The sequence below is a fragment of the Sciurus carolinensis genome, chromosome 12, assembly GCF_902686445.1.
Source record: "Sciurus carolinensis chromosome 12, mSciCar1.2, whole genome shotgun sequence".
Taxonomy (NCBI): Eukaryota; Metazoa; Chordata; class Mammalia; order Rodentia; family Sciuridae; genus Sciurus; species Sciurus carolinensis.
In genome coordinates, this window is record NC_062224.1 from 38497818 (window position 1) to 38519053 (window position 21236).

The window sequence follows — 21236 nt, forward strand, 5'->3', positions numbered from 1 at the left end:
CAAGAACTGCTGCAGAAGATGAAGTCTTAATAGATTTCTAAGGAATAGGTAGGCGCCATCAAAACAAAGCTGCATTCTGCTCTGTCCCGTTTCCCTCAGTTTATTAGGACTTCTCTCAGGAATTTTAGGGGAGTAAATATCACCTGATTTACTTCTCAGTTACCTGGAGTCAGCCCCATGGCACATTGAGAATGTCACTTAGAGCCACATTACAAAATGACCTTTTGAAAATGACAATATCCACTTTACTTGCAAACTAAAGACCAGGGTAAAATTATAAAAGAATATTAAAACTAAGTATACTGACAAGGCAAGATTTACTGCAGGATTCACAAGTCCACACTTAAATCGGGTACAGAAAGATTTTCAATTTCAATAATTCTTTAAAAAGAAATGGGAGTTTTTATGAGAGCAGTTGTTCATCTGCTTTTTCTAAGCCTCACGTCATTCCATACCTAAAATTTCATCCAGCTTGATACAATCTGGTGAAATATTTCTACTTCTGGTTTGATTTTGTTTCTTGAACTTGAGACACCTTGACATGGACTAACCTAGCTGAGCTGGTACATGGAGCTGAATGACTAGAAATCCACTCCACAGGTCCAGTAATTTCCCTCTATCTTAAAAACCAGACCAACCAACAAAACCCCATGGGCAGCTACCAGAGAGAAAAAATGGCCAGGATAAATCAGAATAATTGAAGGTACAAAAGAAAGAATAAAATTCCTCAATATCTTCTGAACAAAATGGCTTTCTCCTAGTATTATAGTCACTTCCCAAACTATTGAGCACATATGAATTACTAAGTGCACAGTCCTTTATACTCTGTACTCTACTAAGAACTAGATCTGGGCTGGAGAGATAGCTCAGTCGGTAGAGTGCTAGCCTTGCAAGCACAAGACCCTGGGTTTGATCCCCAGCACCGCAAAAAAAAGAACTAGACCTTTTCCAGATTATAACAAAACAGACCGTTTTTGTTCACTTCAGGATGAAACAAAGCTGCTCTGGACTGACAGTATATTCTAGGGCTAAGCACAGTGAACTGCATTTATCCATGTTCCATAAACTCTTTTCTTCTTATCCACAACTGTATGAGCATGATGCAGTACCTTCTAATTTATTTGTTTTTCTTTCTGGAGCTCAGATAAGGTAATATCTCTCTCTCTCTCTCTCTCTCTCTCTCTCTCTCTCTCTCTCCTCTCACTCACACAATTTCTCATTCATGGTACTATCACTTACATTAGTCCATTTTCATTGCTATAATGAAATACCTGAAGAAGGCTAACTATAAAGAAAAGAGGTTTATTTAGATCACAGTTTTGAAGTCTGAAAGTCCAAACAGCACATGCTTTGAAGAGGGACCCGCAGTAAGCAAGGGATGCATGTGTGAGAGTGAGAGATCACATCTCTAAATAGAAGCAAAAAAGTGGTTCAAGGATCAGGCTCATTCCTATTACTTGCTCTGAAGAGAGCTCAGGGGTCCCATGAGAGCCCAGAATTTCCAGTAGAGCTATCCAAATCCCTTCTGAGGGCAGCTCCCTCAACAATCTAAGGACCTCTCACCAGGCTCTGCCTCTTAAAAGTTAGTTCCATTACCTCCCATACCACCACTAGCTTCTGACAAATGAAGTTCTGGGAGACACACTGCAACCATGTCCAAACCATAGCAAAGATGAATGAGGAAACACTGAACCAGAACTGCTGGGGAAAACCCAGGGTTCCCCTCAGTCTCTGGAGTTCCATTTTCATCAACTGATTAACTGAATGTAACCTTTTATAGGTACAAAAAAGCTTTTTAGAAACAAATAATTTTGAACCATTAATGCTGAACTTAACAGCCCACAACACCACAAACTCACGCCTGAATAAATTTGTTTAACATACATACAGATTTTTCCCGAGGCACATCACGGTATTCTTATCTTAAGAGCACTAGACAGCTCTTCAATACTATTTTTAGGGGCCATTTTAGCCAGCAAAATCACTAACCAAAAGCACAAAAATGCAAAAAATGTGGCACTAAATAGACTGCAAAAAGAACACTTGTTTACTCTGTGAGAGCTGAAAAGAGAAGGCAGAATGTCGCCTTGTTCCACCTAAGCTGGGAACATGCACTTTAGGAAACTCAAACATTTCAGGGCATGTCCTCAAATAACCATAAAATCTCCACGAATATTTATTTTGAGGTTACAAATATATTTTGTATGGGATTTTGTTTTGTTTTTATTTTTTTCGTACTTGGATTGAACCCAGAGACAGTTTACTATTGAGTTACATCTTTTATTTTTAGACAGGTTCTCACTAATTTGCTTAGGGCTTCTCTAAGTTACTGAGGCTCGTCTCAAACTTGTGACCCTCCTGCCTGAGCCTTAGGAGTTGCTGGAATTATAGGCATGTGCCACTGTACCTGGCTTACAAACATATTTTAGTGTGTAGATAAATTTACCAATATGAAATAGACAAATGATGAGGATCAAATCTGTATGAATCATCACTTCACAAATACACACCCACAAGGAAGAGAGCGAGAGCATCATTGCATCATGACCATACCCTTGACTTTCTTCAACAAATTACTTCAGAAAAATGTATTTATCTTCATACTAAAACCACAGCAATGATTAATATGCAGAAAGATGGTGGCAACACACCTGAATGTACACATTTTGAAATATTAATCATCTCAAAGAAAAAGGGATACCGTGCTTTAAGGCCTTGGCATATCTCAGGTATAGCCTGTATACCCCTACTATGGCTTGACTGTATTCCCAGAGTTCATGTGTTGGAAAATTCATCCTCAAATTCTTGTTTATGGAATTTGGAGGCAGGGTCATTAGGGGGCAATTAGGATTAGATTATGTCAGAGGGTGGACCTCCATAATGACTTTAGTGGCCTGTTTATGTACGTATGTATGTATGTATGTATGTAGGCATGTGTGTAAGTATATATGTATGTACTGGGAGTTACACCCCGACCCTTTTTATTTCAAGATAGGATCTTGCTAAGTCATTTAGTGTCTTATTAAGTTGCTGAGGCTGGCCCTTGAACTAGCGATCCTCCTCCCTCAGCCTCTTGAGCCAGTGGGATTACAGGCATTAGAGTCTTACAAGAAGAAAAAAGATCCAAGTTAGCTTGTTTGCTGTCCTACCATGTGTTATTGCCCTCTGCCATGTTATGATGTGGCATAATGCTGGTGCCATGCTCTTGGATTTCTAGAATTTTGAGAAATAATTTTTTGGTCTTTATGAAGTACCTAGTTCTTAGATATTTTGTTACAGCGATTGAAAATGAGCTAAAGTACATTCAAACAAAGTTCAGAAATACAATGAATATTCATTGTTTAAATGAAGACTTTCCACAGTGGGAGAATGGTATTGTTGTAATTTTGTTGATGACATATTTTGATGCAAGATTTAAAGTAGCTATTTGTGAGCTACCTCCACTGTGAACCAAACCACGACTTACAGTATAAAATGGTTTTTTTTTTTTTAAATCATGATTGTCAAATGTCTCCTTCTAAACGACTCCCTCTTTTGTCTGAAAATGTTTCAGAAAAGAATATCATTATAATGTCATAGGAGTCAATGTTAGAAAAATTATCCAGTTGATATATAGGGATATATTTTAGGTAGTAGGAACATGAGACAGGCTTCGAGTTTGTATCTTCCACAATTACTATTGCTCTCCTGCTATCATATCCTACTATTAGGGTGTAGAAGAAAACAAAAGCTAGAAAATTCCAGCTTCTGCATTCAGAAAGTTCATATGAGAGGCAGACAAATTAATATATATCATAAAATAGTGTGACGGGTGTACCTCTAGTGGTACAAAGTAATGGCTGCAGCGCAGTGGTATTTTAGAGAACATGGAGCATTTAGAATCTCTAAATAGTTCTGGAGAACTGCTAAGGCAAAAGATAAACAATCATAAATCAGCTACCTTTGAGTCACAGAAGAACAGATCCCTGGAGATCAAAGAAAAGTCAGCCAAGGACAGATCCTGCAGAAGAATCGCAAGTCAAAGAGGAGGAGGGAAGTAGAAGAGAAGCCAGAGGAGAAGAGGCCAGAGATAGATAATGTCATGATGCACCAGGAAGGCCCTCCCCAGATGCCAGTGCATCTGGAGGACTTCTCAGCCTCCAGAAGCAAATTTATTTTTAAAAAATAAATTTAAATACCAAAATAAAAATAAATATCAGTCTTGGGTATTTTGGGTAATTCTCAAGGGCAAAAGGGAAGAACAAAGAGAATTTTGATACAGAAAAAAATTAGAAATTTCATGTTTATGACCTTGATTTTGTGAATAAATTTGGAGATGAGATCATCTCCCCAAAGTGAGGAGCTTTAGAGCAGATGATGAAAAAGGAAGAACGGAAAAGCTTTTTAAGAACCATGTGAGGAATGCAACAATCATCCAGAAGAAAAGGGACTATAATTAAACAGGAATGAGCCAGGCAAGGAAAATAAAGTGGGGAGGGGTCCTGCAGTGGGGAAAGATGGGGGAGGAATCAAGTTATGAAAATAAGGTATAATGAAGACAGAGAGCAAGTTTAGAGAAGCTGCAGTGAAGACAAGGAGGAAAAACAATACATCTTCTAAATATCTTAAAAAGGATTGCCACCAGCATACTGGACACTGTTCACCGAAGTCCCCATGGCCCAGCTTGCCTCTTTGTCAGGACCACGGTCACATGACATGGTGGTCATGGCAGCTCCCTCCCTCCTCTACAATGCTCTTCCACAGCTGGCTTCCTTAGTGCCAAAGACTTTTATTTATCACATGCTCAATCTTGCTTCATTGGTGAATCATTTTCTGACCCAAAGACCACTTTCCAACCACTTTTCCTCAGTAGCAGTTACCACTTGCCATTGTGATTTCACATTTGTTTTTGTGAACCTCTGATTAATGTCTTCCCCAGAGACTGAAAGTTCTGTGGAGGCAGGGATTATCTAAATCCTATCATCTTAGCCTAGTGATGGCACACCTAAGAAGGACCAGAGAAATTTCTGCACCTGAACTCATTCAGCAAGTACCAGATTAATACAGTATCAGAGAAACACAAAAATCTCAGTTGCAGGTGGTGGTGGTGGGGGAGATAACAGAATGAATAAAAAACTATTACCCTAGGTAAATGTATGATTACAAAAACGGTATGCCTCTACTTCATGTACAACAGAGAAACAAGATGTATCCCATTTGTTTAAATAAAAATGAATAAAAAAAAATAAATATGTGAAATGCCCCACCTGTTTCAATCTCTTTCCGAGAAGATTAAACATAAAGCACTGTGATTAATTTTTTATATTTTATTGCTTCAAATGCTTCAAACTACGGGAAATCTTTGGCAAAAATAAAGACAATAAAGTTTTCACAATAACTTTACACAAAGCATTGTACAACAATGTTCTTCAGTACACGTGAAATAACATAGGAATGTTCAGAATCCTCAGTGAGGAAATTAACTGTACAATATTCATAGTTCATTGTAAAACAAAACCATTTCATAAATATTTAAAATATTTCTTAGGGTCTCATCACATATTAACATTTGTATTTCAATCTGTATTGTTGAACTTTTGAAAGTATTTTTATTACTTAAAAATTAATAAACAGGTTTTTTAAAATTTCTGTTGTCTACCACAGCATCAAGACCCCTCCCCCCAATTCTGCTTATTTCACATAAAACTAGAGGGAGGTAACTAAAATAAAAATCAATATGGTTCTCAGTCAAGTCCTTTGTGGAAAAGAGGCAAATGTTTCATGTCTACTATTACAGACATTTCTCTGGTGATTTATTTGTGCAGTCTCCAACTTGACCAGCTTTAAGTTGATCTAAATGAGTTCTCAGCTCAGGACACAGTTCAATTAGCAGCAACACCATCAGCGCCTTAAAAAAAAAAAAAAAAAAAAAACTCAGTTGCATAGAAACACAAGGCCATTTTCTTTAGCAGTTCTCAATTTCTTGGAGTCAGGATGCTTTCACTTCTAAAAACTATATAAGATCCCAAGGAATTTTGGGGACTTGTGGATTGTATTTTTCATTATTTACCATGTCAGGTATTAAAACTGAGAAAAGTGTAAAACATCTAATTTATTCAAATAATCATAAAAACCTATTACATATTACTATAAATAACATACATAATTTTTTAAAATTTTACTTTAAGGGAATAGCAATGTTTTACAATTGTTTAGTATCTGGTCTAATACCTGGGACTTGTATCTGATTTTGCATTCCATTTCTTGTGACTTGTCATTTGAAAGAAGCTTAGAAAGAAAATCCAGCTTCACACAGGCAGGTAGTTAAAAGGGTGAATGTTACTTTAAAAGTATTGTTTGCTACATTAAGGTCCTTGAAATGTGGAATATAAAACTGTTGTCAATTAATATTTTATACTGTGTTACATAAAAATTTACTTTCTCCTACAATTGGAATGATCATTTGCCAAATGTTGGTTTGCTGAGAAACACAGAGGCTCCAAAGTTTTAAAATATAATAAACAAAATCAGTTCTTTTAAAATATCACCTCTAATATCATCAAGCCTTACATAATAAAGAAACTGTCAATCTCAGGGAGGGAGACATAAGATTTCAAAACATCTAATTTTTGCTTTAGAACTTGAATTTTATCATTGGCAACAAATACTGTTTTTTTGTTTTGTTTTTCCCTCTTGAAGTAACAGAATTACTTTGTTCAAGAAAATGTCTGGCAAACATCAAGGCATGCGTAACCACTGTTTAATAGTCATGTTTTCAAATAGAAATGGTATTTATTGAAAACAATGTAAGTTTGAATAACAACTTTAACACGTGCTTTTATATAAAAACAGCTATTGTATTTTGCTATTTGTAAAAACACTTCATATGTACTGTCCACGTTGTTACAGAGAATATTACAAAGATGCACTCAAGTGTGGAGTTTTCATAAAATGAGTAATTCTGACGGGCCCTTCACAGAAACTGGCTTTTTCCCTGTGAGTGAATAGCAGTGAAGAATTACAATGACAACTTGATTTGGAGCTATCACTTTGATTTATGTTGAGGTGCCACTGCCATGTTAGTCAGTTTTCCATTATTATCACCAAAACCTGAAATAATCAACTTACAAAGAAAAAAGGTTTATTTTGGATCACTGTTTTAGAGGTTATCCATGACTGATTGGCTCCACTGTTTGAGGCCTGTGGTGGAACATAATGGCAGAGTACATAGTGGAGCAAAACCACTCACTTCATGGACAGGAAACAAAGCAGAGTGAGGAAGGAGTCAGTCTTACAATCCCCCTCAAGGGCATGCCCCCATGACCTTAGGACCTTTCACTAGGCCCCATTTTCAAGGCTCCATCACCATTTTCTAAAAGTACAACTTTGGGAACCAAACCATTTATTCATAAGCCTTGGGGAGATAGTCAAGACTCACGGCTTTTCTACAATCAGTGCAAATGTCTTTACCACTTAAGAGTCAAACAAGATCTCAGTGTTGTTATGAGAATGGATTTGACCTTGCTGCTCTCATGGAAAAGACTACAGTAATCCCTGGGCATCCATGGAGCAGACTTTGAAAAAGTAGGGTCTGGCATAATTTTCCTATCTAGCTTACCATTCAATTCTCCTCCACCACCCCCATCCTTAAGTGCTTTGGGTGACAAGTTTCAGACTGTTTACTGCATCTTTAAAGAACACTGTCCAAAAGCAAAATCAAAATTGATTTTAAAAAATATTAAACAAAAAGCCAAGTGTGGAGGCACATACCTAATCCCAGCACTTGGGAAGCTGAGCTAGGAGGATTGCAAGTACAAAGTGAGCCTCATCAACTTAGCAAGGCTCTGAAGCAATACCTCTGAAGTGAGACCCTGTCTCAAAGTAAAATATAAAAAAGGGCTGGGAAATCTTCATGCTGCTTTCCAAAGTGGCTGCACCAATTTGCAACACCACCAGTAATGTAAAAGTGTGCCCTTTTCCCCACATTCATGCCAACATCTGTTATTGTGTTCTTGATAATAGTCATCCTAATTGGAGTAAGATGAAATCTTAGAGTTGTTTTAATTTGCATTTCTTTAATTAATAGATGTTGAACACTTTTTCATACATTTATTAATTGCCTGTATATCTTCTTCTGTAAAGTATCTGTCCAGTTCCTAGGCTCTTTTATTGATTGCGTTCTTTGTATTTTTGGTGTAAAGTTTTGTAATTTCTTTATAAATTTTGGAGATTAGTGCTGTATCTGAAGTGCATGTGGAGAAGATTTTCTCCCACTCTGTAGGCTCTCTTTTCACATTATTGATTGTATCCTTTGCTGAGAAAAAGCATTTTAGTTTGAATCCATTTCATTTACTGGTTCTTGCTTTGATATAAAAATAAATAAATAAATAGCTGGGAATTATCAGGAATACAGCAACAATAAATGTTGGTGAGGATGTGAGGGAAAAGGAATACTCACACATTGCTGGTGGGACTGCAAATTGGTGCAACCACTATGGAAAGCACTACAGAGATTCCTCAGAAAACTTGGAATGGAACCACCATTTGACCCAGCTATCCCACTCCTCAGTATTTATCCAAAGGACTTAAAATCAGCATACTACAGTGATTCAGTCACATCAATGTTTACAGCAGCTCAATTCACAGTAAACTGTGGAACCAACCTAGGTGTCCTTCAACAGATGAATGGATAAAGAAAATGTGATACATATACACAATGGAATATAACAGCTATAAAGAAGAATGAAATTATGGCAAAAGTCATAATTTCATAAATAAATGAGTTGGAGAATATCATGCTAAGTGAAATAAGTCAATCACAATAAACCAAAAGTCAAATCTTTTCTCTGCTATGCAGACGCTAATTCACAATGGAGGGCAGTGCTAGGAAAGAAGAGAGTTACTTTATATTAGGCAGAGGGGAGTGATGGGAGGGGAGGGGATATGGGGACAGGAAGGATAGTAGAATGAAACAGACATTATCACCTTATGTACATATGTGACTGCATGACTGATGTGACACTACAACATGTATAATGAGAAAAAGGAGAAATTGTAACCCATTTATATATCAATGTGCATAAATCATTCTGTAAAGTATAACTAATTAGAAAAACTTTTAAAAATAAAAAAAAACAAAAAAAGGTTGGATGTATAGCTCAGTGGTAGAACTTGTGTACAGCATGAGTTCAGGTTACAGCAAGATGACTGGTTATGAAACAAAGTGCACCATTACCAGACATCAAATAGTCCGGTGCCTTGATACTAAATTTCTGAGGCTATCAAACTGTGAAATATAAATATCTATTGTCTATAAATCACCTAGTTTGTGGTATTCTGTTATACTAGTCCAAACAAAGACAGAGTACACATTCTACTTTCATGGAGTATGATTATAAGAAGGTAGACAGTAGTGACAGCAAGACGGCAAAAATAGGAGGTAGCTATCTTCACTAACCATAGCAAATTCAATCAGCAACCATATACAAACAAGAACACCTTGATGAAAACACTCAAAATTGGGAATAAGAATGAGTCACTAGTGTGGTCCACAGAATGGGTAACAAAAGACATAAAAAAGATAAGAAAAATGGTCTCACTTTGACCCTGTTATCTCTCCCTCTCTCCCAGGTTAGCCTAGTATCATATAGAGATGATTCCCTTGGGACTAGTTTCTACAGAGGGAAAACAACAAGAGGTGAACTTCCAGTTTCCTCAGCATTCCAAGATGCTTCCTAGGAATTCTACTCTGGTCTCATCACATGCGGAATGCAGGGGGAAAAAATGGCACAGACAAACTAGATGAGATCAGGTATAAACAAAGCAAGGAGGCAGAGACCACAGCAACTAGCAGGCAGATCTTGGCAGTAACTCTGTGTACCTGACAGGGGAAGCACTCAAACAGAGGTATCTAACAATACAGTTCTGCAAAGTTGTACTGGTTGCTCCCAAAGTGGTAGAAGTTCACCTGGCTTGCCTCTAGAAGCAGCCTTGAACCCTAAATCTAGGTCTAAGAGAGGAAGACAACCACTGTAGTGAATTATAGCAAAGAGCAGTGGCTAGCTCTGCAGCACATGAGAGTTTAAAATGGGCCCAGTCAAGCCTCAGAATGTGCACCGAGGCCCAACTGAGGCATGGAAGCAAACCTCAACTATGTATTTCTACTGAACATAGCAGCTGGTCCCACTTATCCTGATCAGCCATTCCACCTAGCACCAGGGCCCCTCATATAACCCTTTCCAATTGCTAAACAAAAGTAGTGGTGTCATCTGCCTGGGAACATATACCCTGTGGCCTGGTCCATCTGAAGTGATTGCAATGCACATCCAACAACCCACTTTGACTGGAAAGTCTAAACAGCTGCCTGAGCTGATCTGTGAGCAAAGGCAGCAACATAGCCATCTAGAAAGCTGAAAGCAAGCTCTGCCTGCCCAAGATCATTACCAGCTAGCCCATGAGAATCACAAGCTAGACTAAACAGTGAGGGTCTACCCCTGCTAAAGAACACTGTAAAAGTTAAAAAACGTGGCTATCTCCTCAAATGCACAAACACCAATGCAAAGACACATATTGTAAAGACTCAGGAAAGTGTGACACCTTCAAGGAAAAAAAAAAAAGGAAAGAAAGAAAAACAGACTAACAAATCTCTAACAATGCATCCTAAAGAAAGGAAAATCTATGAAATGATAGGCAAAATTTCCAGAATTATTTTCTTCCAGTTCAGTGAACTATAATAGACAGATAAAAATTTAAGTAAGATTTAGAAAATACACAAACAATACAGTATGGAAAAGAAATAGAAATTTATAAAGCAAATGCAAGAGGTGAACAATACAATGACTAAATTCTAAAATGCAATACAGAGCTACGCAGTAGGCTAAATTGAACCAAAGAATCAGTGAACTTGAAGACATTTTCAATAATCCAATCAGAGGAGCATAAAGAAAGAAGAAGAAATCCCACAGGAGTTGTGGGACTCAATCAAGAGACTTAATCAATGAATAATAGGAATCCAAAAACATGAGAAAAGGGGAGAAAAAGCATACTTAAAGAAATAATTGGGAGGTGGGGCTAAGATAGTAAAGCAGCAGTAGGCTTTATTTTACAGTTTCTCTATGGATATTGAAGTAGTTGGAGAACAGTTATTCAGGGAACAGTAGAGACTGCAGCAAATACTGTGATGTAGTCCTGGCCGGCACCTACTATGAGGCTCAGAGCAGCCCATGTAAAATGTCAGTGAAAGAGGCACAAAGAAGACTATACAGAATGGAATCTGGATCAGAGATGGGAGCACAGCTGCTTTCCCCTTGAGTCTGGTAACTCTGTGACCACCTAGAAAGGGTCAGGAAACTAAAACAATACATGATTGCATGTAGTAATTGAGCCCAAGAAGGCCATAGTCATGTGTGTGTGGTAGAGTAGATAGGAACCCCTCCACCCAGGGCAGTTGGTTACTCCATGCTATAAGTAGGATTTTCAGGAGGCACCAAACATCCAGATGGGCAAAAAAGACAGGTACTGGTCAGTTCCTTCAGGTCAATATAATCTGGAGTATATTCCACCCAAGAACATTTCCATCAGACTTGGCATCAGTTGCTTGAACATCCTGTTTAGAATTCCACCTTTACCCTGGGAGTGCATTGATATAATCTGCCCAAAGTAAACTCCAATAGATGGTACATCTCATTCTGAGCTACTGTGCAGTAGTGAGCAAGGAATCTAAGAGTCATTTCAATCAACTTTGATCCCAGGCCCACTCCAGCTGGCAGCCTGGTGAGCAAAATAAAAGGAAAAAGGGCTTAACAACCCTAAGGGGTGCATAACCCAAGAAGAAATGGAAAGAAGTTTTTATAGATTGGATATGAGGTGTCTCCAAAAACTTCTTCTGTTAATGGGAAAACATCCAGAGGTAAAATGATCAGATTATGAAGGATACAACCTAATCAGTCCACCGTAGCTTGGTAACTATAAGTAGGTTGATCATGGCTGGAGGAGATGGATAACTGGGGGTGTACCCTAGAAGGGTTGCTCTTACATGCAGTCCTTTCTCCTTTCTCTCTGTTTCTTGGCTGCCATGATCTTCTACTGCATGCTTCTGCCATGATGTTCTCTCTCCCTTCAGTCCCAGAGCAAAGGAGTCAACCAACCCTGGACTGAACCTCCAAAATCATGAACCAAAATAAACTTTTCCTCCTCCAAGTTGTTCTTGTCAGGTATTTTGGTCACAGAGATATAAAAACCAAACACAGAAGTGTAGAATGGCATAGATAGTAAATATTCATTCTTGTTCACAGTTTTGAGCACATCAGTGAAGACGATTCTTTCATTGTTTTTTTTTTTTTTTTTTTTTTTTGCTGATTGGTTCCTGCATATATATCTATATCTATCTATCTATCTATCTATCTATCTATCTATCTATATATACACACACACTTTTTTTTTTCCTTTTTCCTTTTCTTTTTGGTGATTTCTTTTTATTAGCCTTTTTATTTGGGGGGGTTCATGTATTTTGGAGGGTTTTCCATTTTTTTGTGGTGTTTATTTTGGTTATTCTTTGTTTTCTTCTTCTAATAGGCAAATTTTCTTGCTCTCTCTCTCTCTCTCTATGTATATATATGAAAATTTTATCTTATTCATTTTTCTTTCTACTTCTCTTCTGCTTTCTATTTTCACTTTTTAACTCCTCTAAACCTTCTTGTGCCTTCCCTTCCTATTTTCTTCTCTTTTAATTAACTAGATATTTAATGTGCTTTAAAACTGTTTATATAATTTTGCTCCATATCATTCCTGTTGTGGTGGTTGCTAGTGCTTTGTCTGTTACTGTTGGTACCTGGTGTTTACTCCGGGTACTTGGTTCAGTGCAGCTTGTTGTTGTTGCTGTTGTTCATTTGTCCTTTCCATGTGAGATGCTAGGGATCCAGCATGGCTTTTCAAGGATCTGTGGCTGAACTACACACCCAACCAAGCTAAGATACAGCACACACTGTACCACACACAACCAACCCCACTTAAATTTCACCAATGCTTTTAACACAAAGAATACAGGAATCTGTTAGGCACAGTGGTGTAAACTTGCAATTCCAGTGACTTGGGAGACTAAGGCAGGAGGATTGCAAATTCAAGGTCAGCCTCAGTAACTAAATGGGACCCTCAGCAACTTAAAAAGAATGTGTCTCAAAATTAAAAAAAAAAAAAAAAAATTAAAAGAAATGGGAATGTATATTAGTGGTAAAGTGCCCCTGGATTCAATCTCCAGGACCAAACAAATCAAAACAGAAAAAAGGAAATAAAAACTCCTTGCTGATAGGCAGGCCCCAACAAGGCATGGCTAACAGAGACCTAGAAGACTCACTCCTAGACATCTGCTCCTACAGCAACAGCAGAGAGAAACAACACAAAAACTGTGGACACCACACATACAAAGGGTCTTAAAATACATCTATTTATTTATTTATTTTTTTAGCGGTGCTGGGGATTGAACCCAGGGCCTGGTGCTTACGAGGCAAGCACGCTATCAACTGAGCTATAGCCCCAGTCCCATATACTTTAAAAATGCACTTGGACAAGGTATATTTCACCACATAATAATCTCAAATTTTACATAAATATTTTTGCAAAAAAAAATTAGGTGCAAGGGCTGGGGAGATAGCTCAGTTGGTAGAGTGCTTGCCTTGCAAGCACAAGGCCCTGGGTTCAATCCCCAGCACTGCAAAAAAAAAAAAAAAAAAAAATTAGGTGCAACAATTATGTGATGCTTTTTACTATTATGTCTCTATTACTCAAAGCCAATTTATTTCTAAACTGTAGCATGAAATTAGGATGAACAGAATACGTGTGAATATATGTTAATACAGTGATGACAATTATGTGAAGAAATATGGTATACTATGAAACCCACTAATATAGTATACAAGTCACAGCAATCTGTTATCCCAGGATATACCATCAAAAGAATACGTGCTCTAAAGTGCCCTCCTTACCTAAAAGTGGAAGAGAAATCCAACAGAATACATACACAAATCCTAACATAGAAATAGAAGAAATATCAAAAAAATAACGCGACACAACACCTCCTAAGGTCTTTAATCTGCCAGCAACTGATTCCAAAGATATTGAAGTTTATGAAATGTCAGATAAAAGAATCAAAAGAATGATTATTTAAAAATCTATGAATTCTAATCTATGAATGACTCAAGGAAGACCACACAGGATATGAATAAGCAATTCAACAAAGACAGACACTGAAAAAGAACCAAATGGAAATGCTTGGAAATGACTCAATAAGTCAAATAAAATACATAATGGAAAGCATAATTATAGGCTACATCAAGCAGAAAATGGTTTAAAGTCCTAAGGTCAAAATGCATGAACTAAAACATTCAGACACTGATCAAAGAAAAAGTAAGAAAATAGAAACTGAATATACAACATCTCTACCAAAACATTAGACTCATAGAAACAGAATGGTAAAGAAAACATATTTGGTAAGATAATAGCAAAAAAGAATTCCCAAATTTTGAGAATAAGATGGATACTTAGGTACTGGAGATATTTCAATCACCAAGGAGATATGAAAAGAAATGAACCACTCCACAAAATATTACAGTTAAAATGCCAAGAATTCAGAATACAGAAATCATATTAAAAACTTCAAGAGAGAAATGCCATGTCACTTGTAAGGGCAAACGCATTAAAAGATCAGTAGATTTCTGAACATAAACTCTGAAGGCCAAGAAGGCATGGAATGATATATTTCAAGCAATGGAGAAAAAAAAAAAAAAAAACCCACATACCAACTTCAATTACTACATCCAGTAAAACTGTCTTTCAAAAGTGAAGAAAAAATGAAAACCTTTCAGGATAAGCATCAACTAAAGGAATTCATAATCACTAAGCCACCACTGCAGAAGATACTTAAAGGAATCATACACACAGAGAAGAAAAAGAAAAAACAAATCAAGAGAACATGGGAAAGAAAAGATTTTGTTATAAGAATAGACAAATAAATGAAATTAAGGAATCAATAAAGCATTAGAAATAAAACATGAAATAATAACTGTCACTCTATAGTAACACTCAATGTAAATGTTCTCAATTCTGCAATTAAAAGACAGACTTTCAAAGACTTAAAGACAAGAATCACAGGATTATCTCAATAGATACAGAAAAAGCATTTGACAAAATTCAATATCCATTCATACCGGAAACACTAGAAAAACTAGTAGGAATATACCTCAACATTGTAAAAGTCATCTATGCTTAGTCCAAGACCAACATTCTAAATGAAAAAAAAACTGAAAGCACTCCCTCTAAAAACTGGAACAAGACAATGATGCTCTTTAACATTTCTATTCAACACAACACTTGAAACCCTAGCCAGAATAATTAGAAAAAAGAAATTGAAGGAATATGGATAGGAAAAGAAGAGCTCAAACTATCCCCATTTGCCAACAACGTGATTCTATATTTAAAAGATCCAAAATCTCCACCAAAAAGCTGCTTGAACTCATAAACAAATTCAGCAAAGTAGCAGGGTATAAAACAAACACCCATAAACCAATTGTGTTCCTATACACTAATGACAAATCAGCTGAAAGAGAAATCAGGAAAATCATTCAATTCACAATAGTCTCAAAATCAAAACAAAAACAAACAAAAAACCCTGGGAATCAATCTTAAAAAAAAAATAAAAAAGGTAAAAGAAATCTACAATGAAAACTACAGAACATTAAAGAAAGAAATTAAATAAGACTTTAGAAAATGGAAAGGCCTCTCATGTTCTTGGATAGGGGGAATTAATATTGTTAAAATGGCCATACTATCAAAAGCACCATGCAGAATTAATGCAATTCCCATTAAAATTTCGATGATGTTATTCACAAAAATAGAAAAAGCAGTCATGAAATTCATTTGGAAAAATAAAAAGTTCACAGTAGCCAAAGTAATCCTGAGTGATAAAAGTAATGCAAGAGGCATCACAATACCAGACCTTAAATTATATTACAGAGTTAAGAGTAACAAAAATATCATGGTATTGGCATAAAAACAAAATTGAAGACCAATGGAACATAGTAGAAGACACAGAGACATACCCACATTAATACAGTTACCTCATACTAGATAAAAGTGCCATAAAAAATACGTTGAAGAAAAGACAGCCTCTTAATGGTGCAAGGAAAACTGGAAATCCATATGTAGTAGATTAAAATTGAACCCCTATATCTCAGCCTGAACAAAACTCAACTCAAAGTGGATACTAGAAGGACCCTGGCATTAGGCCAGAGACTGGCTATTGTGAATTGAGCTGCTATAAACACTGATGTTGCTAAGTCACTGTTGTATGCTGATTTTAAGTTTTTTGGGTACAAACCAAGGAGTGGGATAGCTGGGTCAAACTACTAGAAGAAAAAGTAGGCCAACTCTCCCATCATATCAGCTCAGGAACAGACTTCCTCAATAAGACTCCTAAAGCAAAAGAAGTAAAATCAAGAATCAATAAATGAGATGGCATCAAACCCAAAAGCTTCTTCATAGCAAAGGAAACAATCAAGAGCATGAACAGGAAGCCTACAAAAAGGGAGAAAGTCTTTACTATCTTCACCTCAGATGGAGCATTAATCTCCAGGATATACAAAGAACTCAAGAAAACACTAAGAAACAAATAATCAATGAATGGGTAAAGGAACTGAACAGGCACTTCACAAAAGAAATACAATCAATCAACAAATATATGAAAAAATTTCAACATCTCTAGTAATTAGAGAAATGCAAACTAAAACTACACTGAGATTCTATCTGGCTCCAATCAGAAGGGCAATTATCAAGAAGTACAAGTAACAATAAATGTTGGTGAGGATGTGGGAAAAAGGTTCAATTATACATCTATGGTGCGACTGCAAACTGGTGAAACCAGTCTGGAAAGCAGTATGGAGATTCCTCAGACAACTTGGAATGGAACCACCATCTGACTCAGCTATCCCACTCCTTGGTTTATACCCAAGACTTAAAATCAGCATACAACAGTGACTTAGCAACATCAATGTTTATAGCAGCTCAATTCACAATAGCCAAGCTATGGAACCAACCTAGGTGTCCTTCAACAGATGAATGGATAAGGAAAATGTGGTAAATATAGACAATGGAATATTACTCAGCTATAAAGAATGAAATTTTGGCATTTGCTGGTAAATGGTTGGAACTGGAGACTATCATGCTAAATGAAGTAAGCCAGTCCCCCCAAAACCAAAGGTAGAATGCTCTCCAATATGTGGGTGCTAACCCATAACAAGAAAGGGGAGGGAGAGGAAATATAGAAGTTCACTAGAGTAGACAAAGGAAAATGAATGGAAGGGAGGGGGAATGGGAATAAGACAGTAGAATGAATCAGACATAACTTTCCTATGCTTATATATGAAAACACTGCCAGTGTTACTCCACATCATGTTCAACCAAAAGAATGGGATCAAATTGTAATGGGTTGCACCCCATGTATGTACAGTAAGGTAAAATACACAGTACTGTCCTGTATATCTTAAAAAATAAAGACAGACTTGCAGCCTGAAATTTTTAAAAAGACCCAAGTGTAGCTTTTCTGAAAGAAACACATTTCATAAGTAAAAACATCTATAGGCTAAAACTGAACAGAGGGAAAATAATATTTCATGCAAAGACTATGAAAATGAGCACAATGACTATTCTCATATTCTTTGAAGCAGATTTGAAGTCAAAATTAAGTCAGAAGAAATAAAGAAGGTCAATATACATTGGGATAATGAACAATCTAACAAGAAGATAAAATGATATTATGTGTTTATGCCCCAAACACTGCTGCATCCAATTTTATAAAACAAAAACAACAACACACTTTCACTTGAAAAACTTTCTTTTGCAAATGAAGGAAAAATAACTAAGAAGTTGATAACCACTGACTTCCCCTACAGGAATGTCAAAAGGACTTTGTTAAGATGAAATAAAATTGTGTTAATTAGTTATCATAAATCATGCAAAAAAACAGAAAATTCAGAGGTATAATACAGAGCCATAATCAGAACCCTCCAAGTATATAATGACAGTGTGTAAATTTATCCATGGCATAATTATTAAAAGCTATAACTATTAATAACAATTACAGTTAACAAATTTGCAACAGATACATATTATGAAGTGATATAAATTCTGACATCAAGAGCAGAGTATATATTAGCCAAAATATGGAAAGGAACTTTATAGAAAGAAAAAAAAAATCCAGCTAAAACAACGGTCAAGCAACCTTTTTTCAAAAGACATACAAAAGGCTAGCAAAAAAAAAAAAATTTTTTTTTTGGGGGGGACGCTGGGGATTGAACCCAGGGCCTTGTGCTTGCAAAGCAAATACTCTACCAACTGAGCTATATCTCCAGTCTAAGGCCAAAATTTATCCAAAACATCACTCATCATTAGAGAAATGCAAACTTAAACCACAATATGTATCATTTCACAGCTGTCAGAATGGTTATGAATTTAAAAACAAAAACAAATAAAGCTGATGGTGAGGATGCAGAAAAAAAGGAACTCTTATATACTGTTGGTGGGTATGTAAATTAGTACAACCATTGTGGAAAACTTGAATGGACGTTCCTCAATAAAACTAAAAATAGGGCCGATGGTGTCAATGGTGGAATGTTTGCCTACCAAGTACTCAGGTTGTGGTTTCAATCCCAAACACCACAAAACATAAACAAAAGCAAAAAAAATAGAAATAGAATTACTATATGATCCACAAGTCCTACTTTTGTTTATATACCTAAAAGATTTGAAATCATCATGTTGAGGAGATATATATGCCCATGTCCATTGCAACTCTGTTCACAATAGCAAGGTAAAAGAATCAATCTAAGTGCCCACCAAAGAATGGAAAAAGAAAATGTGGTACATATACACAATGAATACACAGTCTTCAAAGAATTTTTTTCATTTAAAACAACATGGATGGAACTGAACAACATTATGCTAAGTAAATGAAATAAGCCAGGCACAAAAAGAAAAATACTGCGTGTTTATTTTTTATTTGTGGAATCGATGAACTCAAAAGCAGAAAGTAGAATGGTAGTTACCAGGACAGAGTTGTAGGGATAATATGAAGAAGATGATCAGAGAGTACAAAGGCTCAGTTAAACAGGAGGAATAAGATCTTCTTATATACATTAAACAGTATGAAAAATAAAGTAAATATATTGGACATTTAAAAATTGCTAAGAAGTGGCACATGCCTGTAATCCCAGCAGCACAGGAGGCTAAGGCAGGAGGATAGAGAATTCAAAGCCAGTCTCAGCAACTCAGCAAGGCCCTAAGAAACTTAGTGAACCCCTGTCTCTAAATTAAATATAAAAAATGGCTCGGGGATGTGGTTTAGTGGTTAAGCACACCTGGGTTCAATCCCCGGTAACCACCGTACACTCCCCCTCAAAAAAAATAAAAGGAGAGAGAGCGCACGTGCTAAGAGACTACATTTCTAATATTCTTACCACAAAAAAAGTATTTGAGATCATGGCTATATTAATCAGCTTGATATAATTTTTTCTTATTATATTCACAAATCAACATTATTTTTTACCTCACAAATATATATAATTATAAATTGCCTCTTACAATAAAACTTAAAAAAATTGCACTGGACAAGTTGTTTTGAAGAACTTAGATGCACTAAGTAGCTATAGAGTTTGTCGCAAGTCAGAAATTTATATTTTGTGAAATTAAACTACTTTGAAATGCCAAAAACTACCAAATAAAATATTCGAAATCAGTATAAAAATATATTTATAAATATACTTGTCATCAATGTTCTGTTTTTCATTATATATTTCTACACATAAGATATACCAGGTTTATATATATAAGAATAAATATTCACCATAATATATATATGTATATGTAATGTATATGCAGGATAGACAGACACACACATTTTAGCTCATTATGATCTTCTATAGCAATTACTTTCCTATGGTATTTCCTTACTTTTTCCATATGGCCCACATGGTTAAGAAAGAGGTAGTATGAAAGTCAAGAGAAATAGAAACTCTCTGTACCTCCAAACAATTGTTTTAAATATTCATTTCACTGGAATACTAACATACTGAATACATGATTGGATTTCTTTCAGTTTTTACAGAGAATAACTGTATGATAGTTATCTCAGTCCTTTTTCATGACTGGGTCTCACTGAACACATATGTTCACTATGCTTTCTGGGCAACTACTCTGTGCTTGATTAATCATGGTATGATATAATGAACCATGGGAAATATTTTCTTCCAAAGATCCCAATTTGACAAGGTAGACCCTATATACATATGTTTTAAAAGGATCAAATTCAGGAGTGGACAAGGAGGTTGAACAGTCCTTAAGGCAGTGGTCAGAGAAGACTGCCTATATCCTGTCCATCATGTATATCTCCCAGAGCCAGAACTCTTTTGACTTGAAATAGAAAAGAATGCAAAAGAGCATAAAGGCTTAAATGTTAATAAGATTATAGGCGAGAGCAGAAAAAAACTGAAAAATCACTTCGTAGATAATTCAAGACAAAATAAACCACCTGAGACATTTTCCTAAATGTAATAAAAAACACCAAAATGGACATCACTTTCTTATTCCATAGAGCAATATAGTTAAGGCCATATCTCTGCTAAAACCACTTAATATATGAGTGTATAGACTGTACTTCTAAAATGCCACTGAGTATATCATGCTCTAATACCCTAATCCCTTTTGCCACTTTCTTAAGGAAAAGTGCTACACACAAGAAAAGCCAAAATGTCCTGCCAGTTAGTGAAGTAAACTGTGAGTACATACCAGCTGTGTGACCTTGTACAAACCACTTAACCTGTCTTTTCCTAAAGTGTAAAATAGAGACAATTAAGATCACCTGCCCATAGGTCATTAGAGAGATGCAAATCAAAACCACAATGAGATCGTGCTTCACACCTCTTAGGATGGTGAAGATGTGGGAAAAAGGCAAGACTTGTACTGGTGGAAATATAAACTGGTAGAGTCATTAGGAAAACAATGTCGAGGTTTTTCAACGAATAAAAAACAGAACTTACATTTTGTCCATCAATTTCACTTCCATGTATGAATCTAAAGGAAATGAACTAGTATATAGAAGAAATATCTGCACCCCTCCCTGTATTCACTGCAGCATTATTCACATTAGCCAAGCTACAAGAACAAGCTAAGTGCCCACTCATATATGGATGATAAGGAAATTATTGTACATGTAT